The sequence below is a fragment of the Rutidosis leptorrhynchoides genome, chromosome 1, assembly GCF_046630445.1.
Source record: "Rutidosis leptorrhynchoides isolate AG116_Rl617_1_P2 chromosome 1, CSIRO_AGI_Rlap_v1, whole genome shotgun sequence".
Lineage (NCBI taxonomy): Eukaryota > Viridiplantae > Streptophyta > Magnoliopsida > Asterales > Asteraceae > Rutidosis > Rutidosis leptorrhynchoides.
Window position 1 is genome coordinate 34,461,315 of NC_092333.1, and position 11,601 is coordinate 34,472,915.

The following is an 11,601-nucleotide window of genomic DNA, read 5'->3' on the forward strand; positions in this document are numbered from 1 at the left end:
GTTACCACCCCGGAAAGGCTAATGTTGTAGCTGATGCCCTAAGTCGAAAAGAAAGAGTAAAACCTCTTAGGGTCCGAGCATTGAATATTACAATTCGTACTGATCTCACAAAGCAAATTCAAGCAGCACAGTTAGAAGCTTTAAAAGAAGAAAACGAAAAAGGCGAAATAAGCAAAGGGTTAGAAAAACAACTTGAAGAAAAAGCCGATGGAACCCTGTATTTTGCTGGTAGGATATGGGTACCAAAACATGGTAACCTAAGGCAACTAGTACTGGATGAAGCACACAAAATGAGGTACTCAATTCACCGAGGAAATGGAAAAATGTACCACGATCTCAAGAAGTTTTATTGGTGGCCTAATATGAAGACAGAAATTGCTACTTATGTAAGCAAATGTTTGACGTGTGCAAAGGTTAAAGCTGAGCACCAAAAGCCGTCAGGATTACTGCAACAACCAGAAATTCTGCAGTGGAAATGGGAAAGAATAACCATGGATTTCATTACGAAATTGCCAAGGACTGCAAGTAGTCATGATACTATTTGGGTGATAGTTGATCGTCTAACTAAATCAGCTCACTTCCTACCAATAAAGGAGACAGACAGTATGGAGAAATTAGCACGCCTATATTTAAAGGAAGTAGTTTCCAGGCATGGTGTACCCATCTCCATCATATCTGATCGCGACACCCGATTCACATCACGTTTTTGGCAATCATTACAAAAAGCATTGGGAACTCGATTAGATATGAGCACCGCTTATCACCCACAGACAGATGGTCAAAGTGAAAGAACAATACAAACATTGGAAGACATGTTACGGGCATGCGTGATTGACTTTGGAACCAGTTGGGATCGACACTTACCGTTGGCAGAATTTTCATACAATAACAGCTATCATACGAGCATCAACGCAGCGCCATTTGAAGCACTTTACGGTAGAAAGTGCAGATCTCCTATATGTTGGAGTGAAGTAGGAGAAAGACAACTTACTGGACCAGAAATTATTCACGAAACCACCGAAAAGATCATTCAAATACAACAGCGATTGAAAACGGCCATGAGTCACCAAAAGAGTTATGCTGATGTAAGAAGAAAACCGCTAGAATTTCAAGTGGGCGACAAAGTCATGTTGAAAGTGTCACCCTGGAAAGGCGTTGTACGATTTGGTAAACGAGGAAAGTTAAGTCCTAGGTACGTAGGACCCTTTGAAATCACCGAAAGAATTGGAGCAGTTGCTTATCGATTAAAGCTACCGCAATAACTTAGTAGTGTTCACGACACATTTCACGTGTCAAATTTGAAGAAATATTTAGCTGAAGAGGATGTCGTAATTCCTTTTGACGAAATACGAATTAATGATAAACTCCATTTTGTCGAAGAACCTGTTGAAATCATGGACCGTGAGGTCAAACAATTAAAACAAAGTAAAATACCGATAGTTAGGGTTCGTTGGAACGTAAGACGAGGACCCGAGTTTACTTGGGAACGTGAAGATCAAATGAAGCAAAAGTATCCACATTTGTTCACTGATATCGCTCATGAAACAGGTACTACTCAAAATTTCGGGACGAAATTTTCTTTAACGGGGAGGTACTGTGATGACCCGAAATTTTTTGACTTATTTAAACCAATTCTCTATACGATTTATTATTTTAACACGTTAAACAAAGTCTGTTAGATTGAGTCTCAAAATTTTAGAACTGTTTCATATATACAATTACCTTTGCCTACTCTCGACGATTCATGAACAATTATATGTATGTATATATATATGTACAAGTAAAAACGACTTTCCTACAGTAAAAATTACTTTGCTACAGTAAAACACTATTTGCTACAGTAAAATACTATTTGCTACAGTAAACACTATTTGCTACAGTAAACACTATTTGCTACAGCAAACACTATTTGATGTCGACGAACTAACAAACAAAAACAGAAAAGGCGGCTGATGTTGCGAAACGTAACCTTTATTTATGAACGAATTTGAGTTGTTTTGTTACACGAATTGATTTATTGTATATGTGGTATTTTATTGAATTCAGGTTGATTTCACACATATATAGGCAACTAGTCCTATCCGTGTAGTTTAGTTTGTCGGTAAATCCGATTCGTTCCACAGGGAGATGGAGTGTTTAATGGTTTTTTAATAGTCTTTGATGTCAAACTTAATTGAAGGGGGTTTTGGATTAGGAATTTATAAAATAATAGTAAAAGAAAATAACTTAAAATAATTTACTAAATAAAATTACAAGATTACAATAATTAACTTAAAAAGGAACTAAATGAAATTATACTAATTATGATGTATTAATTATATTACTAAATGGTAATTAGTAAAATAGTAACTTTTAATAAAACTATATGTTTAAAATTTTGTTTTGAGCAATTATAATATAAACTTATTTAAATTAATTAAATGACATGTTTAAAAAGATTAATACAAATTAAAAGGAATTAAAATGATTAACTAATTGTAAACTAATTTCTAATTATAAAGTATTATAATTAACACTAATTATTAGGATTTAACATGTATTAAAGTATTTTATAAGAACTAATATAAATTATATAGTAATAACCTAAATATAATAGTAAAAAGGCTAAAACCCTAATTTTAAACTAATTAAATAATCAAAACCCTAATTTTAACCCTACTGGTACTGTAGCCGAATTACTGTCTACGCGTTTCGCGTATTTATACGCGTATCGCGTATATCTTAAACCTTACACGAATTGTGTAGATCTGATCGTACAGTTTGATAAACAGGCTTACGCATTTCGTGTAATCATACACGTTTCACGTATGGTATAAATAATGTCTGGTACGAATTTTAAGTATTTTTATGTAATCTTTTATATTTTATAATAATAATTCGTAAATAATAATAATAATAATACTTTTATAATAAATATAAATGGGATAAATGGGAGTGTTTACTTAAATGTGTCACCCCTAGGTCCATGGATTGTTTTAAGTTTACGCCCTATTTAAAATGTTTTAGTAATAAACTTTATATTTTTCTTTCGAATAAATATAAGGTTACGACTAACTAAAATAAATCTAATTTTCATCGGATTCTATTTAGATAGCTACTATTCCCTAAGTATTTAAATTGAGACCTAGCCTAGTTTTGACTTTCGCCAATACCCAAATCATAACGGTTTCCCTTTTTATAATTTCACTATCATATAATTATTGATATTACCCAAACCACCGAAATTTATTTCTAAATTGGTGTTAATAACTTATCCATAAATTCGTCTAGATCATTTTAATGTTGAAGCTTAATTTATGTAAATAAAAACAACTTTCGTTATTTAAATTTAATAAATTAAGTGGCAAGGGTTAAATACCTAATTACACAATAATGGTCCTTTTAACTAGGCTCAATATTAAAAATACTAAAGTTACATTTTAACTTTTACAAATGATAACAATCCATTTCACTAGGAGTTCTACATCTAAGCAAACACTAAGGAAATTTAGCTATTCATTACACTAGGGTAAACATAAAAATATAAATATGCAACCATAATAACAACGATAATTTTAACAGAGTAAACTTACTAAAAATTCTTCACTTTCATTAACTTCAAACGGTAGAAAATTACAATAATAACACCCGTAATCACGAACAATACACCCTTAATATTTGAAACTATCTTAATTCTTCAACTATAATATGGAACTAAATTATACGGAGTACTTGAAAAATATAAAGTAACTAAAGTAACAATTTTTGTATAGTAATTGATATGTGTCCTGTGTGTTCTCCCTCTCTGTACATACTCCGTATTTAACATGAATAGAAGGGAGTAGTTGAGCTTAATTGGTTCCTAGCTGTATCACAATTCAACAAAAGAATTGTTTTAAAACTCAAAAGCCAGCCGCCCTTATCTGAATCAATGATTATGTTCTGCCTAATACTACGCGTTTCGTGTATGGCTACACGATTCGCGTAAGAACAAATTACTACGCGTTTCGTGTAATCCTACACGATTCGTGTATGAGTTGATGGCAGTTTTCTTTATTTTTCTTTTTTGTTTGTTCTTTGTTGATCCCGTATCGACGTGTACTGACTTGGCACTTTCCATTTGAACTCTTTTCTTCATCTATCTTGTACTTTCATTCGGATAAACTTTTCTTGATATAAATTTGGTTAAAACTATCGTTTTATCGTCGTTTCTTCAAATAGCAAGCTCTTGTCCACTTTTGTCGTTTTTCTTGAATACTATACGTTGAATGTCTTTTTAAATGATAAAAGCTGATGAAATATAACTGATATTGCGTCGAATAATATGTATGTTTTGAGCAATATCAAAATACCCCACACTGGAACGTTGCTTGTCCTCAAGCAATTACATCTTTGAACAGAATTAGAACATTATATATTTTTCCTTATTGAACATTAGATCACACAACACACACTACACGAAATGAAACACACGCTATATGGAATAAGTTTTGCACACTACACAATTTTTATTGAATCACACGCACACCACACGAAATGAAATTCTGACAACAGAAACAAACATGAAACTCGTGATTAGGGTATAAAAATTTGGATCCTTAGGGAAAATTGGACCTTGTGAAAACGTTTTATGATTTTATAAAATGTCATGCTAGTTTTTTTACACTAGACACGTTTTCCGGTTTTAACCTCAAATTCCGGTTGAGGGTAACTGAAAACCGAAGTCTCAGTCAGCGATTAGCAAGCTATTCGCCCCCATGATTGTAGTATCATGGAACTTGAAGCCGAATGTCCAAAAAATGATTTTACACAAATATAATTCATAAAATAGCATAAGTTTTAGAACAAAATTATATCGTGTCCAAATATCATCGGTGAACCATGAGTTTGCACACCTCAATTTGTTATGGCATATGTATGTTGACCGCGGTCAAACATAGATGCGGTTAATCTTTATGGAGATCATCCATCTGGGGATTAGATTCATTAGTCTTAAAAGCTAATTTGCATTGTGCCCCCCCATTGTACGAGACAGATCCATCTCATGGTTAGGATAAGTCTGACCACCAAAAACCCTGTTTGATGCTGAGGTTAGGTGGATTTCCAGCCGATTTTAGGGATGACTTTTCAAGATTTTTCGTCAACCTACAGCTGTTCTGGACTACATCTTCTAACATAAGTTAGCAAGTGTGTCAATTTGGAAGACTTTACTTCCTTACGGGATGGACTTGATTCATCCTCTATTACTCGTAATAGTGGAATATTCAGGTTTATACGTTCCAAAGCAATGATATCTGCAATAACTTCATAGAAACATGTGATATATGGTTCTCAACATAAGGTTTTATAAATTCTTGTTATACTTGGTTTTCTTTTATAGGTTTTAAACAAATAAACTTATGCGTTTTTAATGTATTGAGATGATAATTTCGGTTTTTGACACCTATGCTTTAATCGCTCGTAGTTACCTTAAAAATTCATTTGATATATTTGTTTAAAAATTTTATAAATCTTGATAAAAATCACCAAATTATAAGTTCTCGAGAATTTATATATTCCCACCCCACACTTGAGATTATGTAATGCCCTCATTACATAAAATCAGATAATAATGTATAAATTTGAGAGGACAAAAAGTGTGAAGTATTTGGAACTTCCTTTGTTAACCGATTTGGATTTTCAAATTGTTTTACCTATGATTATATCCAATGTTTGTATCACAATGTAATTCGATGTTTCGTTTCGTCTAATTGCGTTTTCTTCTGCACATTTTAAAGGCCCTTCTCGGCATAAGGTTACGTACTCGTAATTAGAGTCCGTTTGGTTCTTTGGGCAATCTCCGGAGTGAGTCGGTTTTCCACATTTCACACATTTACCCAAATGACGTGCTCGACGCCTTTTAGCTGATTTAGATTTTCCTCTTGCATAGTTTGTCTCATTTAGTTTCTGTCTTTCTTCTTTCCTCGCCTTATCGCATCTTTTCTTAATATCTAACACCACATCCCTCGGTAAAATCTTATCGCACTTTAAAATGAAATGGTTGTAGATATACTGACTGCGCATCTTGAAATTACACAATAAAAACAAAAAGAAATTAAAAAGGTAGAATGGAGGGAGAAGACTAGTTCTGTAGGGTCTGCTAGGGAAAGACCAATCTAACCCCACTCTTAAAGATAAGAATAAAAATCGAGAATGGAGTTTAAAACCTTAGAGTTACCCTGAATTTATTTGTCCTTAGGGTAGAAGGTGATTTCGTCTCTTTCTGTAGTATTGATTTCTTCAAAGTATAACTTGAGTCTGTGTCCGTTCACTTTGAAAGTTCCACCGTCTTTACCATACAACTCTGCATATCCAGATGGAAAAACCTGTTTTATTATATATGGCCCAGTCCATCGGGATCTAAGTTTACCAGATGAAAACTTGAAACGTGATTGGAATACCAATACTTTATCCCCTTGTTCAAATTCTTTCTTTTTTAACCGTGCATCGTGCCATACTTTAGTTTTTTCTTTATATGTTTTAGAATTTTCGTAGGCTTGTAATCTTAATTCATCTAGTTCGTTAAGTTGTAATAACCTATTTTCTCCGCCTTGTACAAGGTCAGTATTACAATCTCTCATAGCCCAGTATGCCTTGTGTTCAACTTCAACAGGTAGATGACACGCTTTACCGTATACAAGTCTAAATAGTGTGGTACCTATTGGTGTCTTATATGCAGTCCTAAAAGCCCACAACGCGTCATCTAACTTGCGTTGCCAGATTTTAGGGTTGTTATTAACCGTCTTCTCAAGTATGCGTTTTAAGGCACGATTCGTGTTCTCCACTTGACCACTTGTTTGCGGGTGGTACGGAGTAGAGAAACGATGAGTTACGCCATACTTCTTCAACACCTTTTCAAGAAGGTTGTTGGTAAAATGTGTTCCTCGGTCGGATATGAGTGCTTTTGGGATTCCAAAGCGTGAGAAGAGATTTTTCAAGAAGTTTACCACCACCCTAGCATCATTTGTAGGCAAAGCTTTTGCTTCAGCCCACTTGGATACATAGTCAACGGCTACTAGTATGTACTTGCACTTATGTGAACTTGGAAAGGGTCCCATGAAATCGATTCCCCAAATGTCAAAGATTTCACAAACTTGGATGCCGGTTTGAGGCATCTCATCCTTTTTCGTGATGTTACCCGTTTGTTGGCATGCGTTACAAGTCCGAACGAAATCATGGGCATCTTTAAAGATCGTGGGCCAATAAAAGCCCGAATCAAGGATTTTTCTTGCAGTGTGGTTTGGTCCGAAATGACCGCCGGTTGGCCCTTGATGGCAATGCTCAAGAATTTGTTGAGCTTCTTGTCCGTACACACAACGGCGAATTATTTGATCCGCACCAACACGAAATAGGTCTGGGTATTCCCAGAAATAAGACTTTAAATCCGCAAAGAATTTCTTCTTTTGCTGATAAGTAAGTCCTTTTTGTAGAATGCCTGAAGCAAGATAGTTTGCAAAATGGGCAAACCATGGGATTTCAGATTCTTTTTCAACCCTCATTAGAGATTCGTCAGGAAATGTGTCCTTGATGATTGTGTCATCAAGTTTATCTAATTCGGGGTTTTCAAGTCGGGATAAATGATCGGCAGCTAGATTCTCGGCTCCTTTCTTATCACGTATCTCAATGTCAAATTCTTGAAGTAAAAGAACCTAACGTATGAGACGATGTTTTGCATCTAGTTTCGAGAATAAATACCTAAGTGCCGAATGGTCCGTGTAAACAATGGTCTTGGACAACACCAAATATGACCGAAATTTATCAAATGCATAAACAACCACTAGGAGTTCTTTTTCCGTGGTGGTATAATTAATTTGGGCTCCCGTTAGAGTTTTACTTGCATAATAAATCGGAAGAAAATGATTATCGGGACGTTGTCCTAAAACAGCACCTAAAGCATAGTCGCTTGCGTCACACATTAGCTCAAATGGCATACTCCAATCCGGAGATACCATAATTAGAGCTTGTGTGAGTTTTGACTTTAGAATCGAGAATGCATTCTCGCAATTAGAATCGAAGTCAAATGGAGCATCCTTTTCAAGAAGTTTGGTCAATGGACGGGCGATTTTAGAAAAATCTTTGATAAATCGCCTATAGAATCCTGCGTGACCAAGAAAGCTTCTAATTGCTTTAACATTTGATGGTTTAGGTAGCTTAGAGATAACTTCAATTTTAGCTTTATCTACCACTATTCCCGCACGAGATATTTTGTGACCAAGTACAATGCCCTCTTTCACCATGAAGTGGCATTTTTCCCAATTTAGGACCAAGTTTGCTTTCTCACATCGGATAAGCATACGTTCAAGGTTGAAAAGACACGATTCAAAGGAGTCTCCAAATACGGAAAAGTCATCCATGAAGACTTCCATACAATCCTCTACCATATCATCAAAGATTGCCATCATGCACCTTTGAAAGGTTCCGGGTGCATTGCATAAACCAAACGGCATGCGGCGATAGGCAAAGGTACTGAAAGGACAAGTGAATGTGGTCTTTTCTTGGTCGTTGGGATCAATTGGAATTTGGAAGTAACCGGAGAAACCGTCTAGAAAGCAATAATATTCTTTTCCCGCTAATCGTTCAAGCATTTGATCAATAAAAGGTAACGGGAAATGATCCTTTCTAGTGGCATCATTTAGACGTCTGTAATCAATACAGACTCTCCAGCCGGTAACTGTTCTAGTTGGGACGAGTTCGTCCTTTTCATTTAATATAACGGTTGTACCCCCCTTTTTGGGTACTACTTGTACTGGACTAACCCATGGACTATCGGAGATGGGGTAGATTAACCCGGCGTCAAGAAGCTTGACGACCTCCTTTTTAACAACCTCTTTCATTTTGGGATTTAGCCTGCGTTGTCTTTGTACTACGGGTTTGTAGTCATTCTCAAGGAGAATTTTATGTGTACAATAAGACGGGTTTATTCCCGGAATGTCGGTTGTTTTCCAGGCTATAGCCTTTTTATGGGTTTTTAATACAGAAATTAGCTTATCCTTCTCATTATCTGAAAGATGTGAAGCAATAATTACTGGTAATTGAGATGTACCTTCGAGATAAGCATACTCCAAGTGTTTGGGTAGCTCTTTAAGCTCTAGTACGGGTGGTTCTTCTAAGGAATTTTTTATACGAAATCTATCTTCATTTTTGATTTCCTCAAACGATTCCTCTTCCTTGGGAATTTCTTCTATTATGGTCTCGTCATCCGTGACCACCTTCATCAACTCATCAAAATCTTTATCAATATTGAAGTATTCATTCTCACTTACCGGGGCTAACCCCGGGATATCAATTTCAAGTAGCTCCTTCAATTCATTCTCGACACAAAGATCTATAACATCAATTTGAAAACAAGAGTCATCGGTAGAAGTGGGTCATTTCATGGCTTTGTCAATGTGACAAATTATTCTCTCGTTTCCCACACCTAGACTCAATTGTTCTTTTTGGACATTAATGATAGCATCTGCAGTGTTTAGGAAAGGACGTCCTAAAATGATAGGAACTTTTGTGTCCTCTTGCATTTCTAGAATAACAAAGTCGACGGGAAAGATAAGTGAGCCAACTTTTACAAGTATATCCTCGGCTATACCTATGGGAGTATCAAATGATTGGTTTGCTAATCGAATACCCATCCGGGTTGGTTTTAAGTCTCCTAAGTCAAGTTTTAAATATAATGAGTAAGGCATTAGGTTAACACTTGCACCTAGGTCGGCTAGTGCATCGTACACCACCGAATCACCCATCATACATGGTATGATAAAACTACCAGGGTCTCCTAATTTTGGAGGTACATTTTGTTTCTTTAAGATGGCCGAACATTCCTCATGGAGGAATGTGGCAGAAACGTCGTGGTATTTACCCTTCGAGGATATGAGATCCTTTAAAAACTTCCCGTAATTGGGCATATCCCTAAGAACCTCCGCGAGTGGCATGTTAATGCTAATTTGCTTAATCATGTCCGCAAATTTCTCATACCGCCTTGCGAGTCTGTCTTTCTTTAATGCTTTTGGGTATGGAATGGGTTCCTTATGCACCTTTACTGTTGGTTCTTCACTTTTCTTTGGTATGACCTCAGGTGGATCATCTTTCTCTTGTTCTTTGTCAACTTGCTCATTTTCCTCAACCGGAATTTGTAAAACAGAAGGACATAAAGGAACTTCCGGGGACTTAAGAGTCTCCAGTTTAGTAGTTAAACCACTTCTAGTAGTTATAGCATTTACATGCTCGTTCCTTGTTTGGGGGTTGTTGGGATTCACTTGAGTATTTGAGGGGAGAGTACCTGGTGGTCTCTCTGATAGTAACTGTGATATCCTTCCAACATCCCTTTCTAAGTTTTGTATTGTGGCTTGTTGATTTCGGATTTGCTGAGTTTGGAGCTCTGCATTTTGCTCGTGCTTAACCATAAAATCTCTTAAGAGATCTTCTAAACCAGATTTCCTCTCAGGTTGAGGTTGCATAATTGCTAATGGTTGTGGTTGCATAAGTGCTAGTGGTTGTGGTTGATTGTGTTGGAAATTATTTTGATAATTTCATTGAGGTTGATTTCGGTTATTATAACCTGGTGGCGGATTTCTTTGATTTTGATTTGGGAAATTCCGGTTATTTTGGTAACCTGGATTTCCTCCTTGATAGTTATTATTATTTTGATAGTTATTATTATTTGATCCCGAAGGTCCTCCTACTTGATAGCTGTTTATAGGAGGATATTTTTGGTTGTTTGCTTCTATAGCTGAAAAATCACTGAAGTTCATTTCACCTTTTCGTAAGTAACCTAAGAAATTTGCTTGCTCTTCCATTGTACTTTGATCACAATCTCTAGCAAGATGGGGACCTTGGCATAGTTCACATCCTACTCTGATAGCATGCATTTCCTTGGTTACTTTCTCGATTTGCCTTGCTTGATTTGCTATTTGAACTTTTAAAGAAGCAATTTCATCATTGCTTTCAATACTAGCAACATTTGATGATCTAGAGAATTCTATTTCTTGATGCCAATTATGGGAATGGGAAGCTAAATCAGCAATGATTGTGTGAGCGTCTTCAGGTGTTTTCTTCATGATCGAACCTCCGGCTGCAACATCTATATCTTTTCTAGTTGCCACATTGACTCCTTTATAGAATATTTGGACCTTTTGGAATGTATTCAACCTGTGTTGAGGACATACCCTAAGCATTTTGTTGAATCGGGTCCAAGCTTCATAAAGAGTTTCATTAGGCTTTTGCATAAAGTGATTTATATCACTTTGCAATTTTGCTGCTTTTGAAGCAGGAAAGAATTCTGACAAAAACTTATCCATCATATCATTCCAGTTTTTAATATAACCTTCTGGTAATGAGTCTAGCCAATCTCTTGCATCATCTTTTAAGGACCATGGAAAGATTTTTAAACATGCAACTTCATCGGTGACATCTTTGATTTTGAAAAGCTTGCAAATGCTTACAAACTTACGAAGATGCTCGTTAGCATCCTCATTTGGGGCTCCACCGAATTGACATGTATTAGTCACCATGTGTAAAAATTGACCTTTTATTTCAAAGCCATCACTCATCGTGGGTTGGATGATTGCGTGGCCTTGACCTTTTCTTGTG